The following is a 673-nucleotide window of genomic DNA, read 5'->3' as shown; positions in this document are numbered from 1 at the left end:
GGGGCCTGGTGATCTCATTCCAAAATGCAGCCATTAAAAACCCCAGGAAGCACCATTCCGCTCTGACACACATGGAGTTGCCATGAGTCTGAATCAACTCAATGGCAACTGATTTTCGTGTAGGTACTACAGTGTTGTTGCTGTTATGTGCCATTAAGTCTGTTCTGACTCATAGCGACACTGTATAGGGTTTCTGAGGAGCAGTTGTTGTGTTTGAAATACTAACCTTGTGGTTTTCAGTTCAGTGGTGATTCTACAGTGCCACACCAGGAGTCCTACTTTAATACTTAATAGCTGTTGTTGTTGTTGTTGTTGTTAAGTGCCTTTGAGTCAATTCTGTTGTATAGCAACGCTTTAGAGGGTTTCCAAGGATCAGCTGGTGAAGTTGAACTGCCGACCTTCTGGGTCAAACTGACTTTGCAGTCTAGCACATTAACCAACAGCACCACACCATTACTCCAATACTTCACAGTAGCTGTTATAAGTCAACCACTTTACATGTGCTGAAACCTTATAGTTGCGGTCACATTCAACATCACTCCTATGAAGTAGCGCTGTTATCACCGCTTTTTGGTTTGTTTGTTTTTTAACTGAGTGAGGAAATAAGATGTTAGTGTTGTTGCTGACTCATAGCAAGCCTGTATAGGGTTTCCAAGGCTGTAAATCTTTAGGG

The sequence above is a fragment of the Chrysochloris asiatica genome, unplaced genomic scaffold (assembly GCF_000296735.1).
Source record: "Chrysochloris asiatica unplaced genomic scaffold, ChrAsi1.0 scaffold00004, whole genome shotgun sequence".
Taxonomy (NCBI): Eukaryota; Metazoa; Chordata; class Mammalia; order Afrosoricida; family Chrysochloridae; genus Chrysochloris; species Chrysochloris asiatica.
This window is presented reverse-complemented; position numbering follows the sequence as displayed.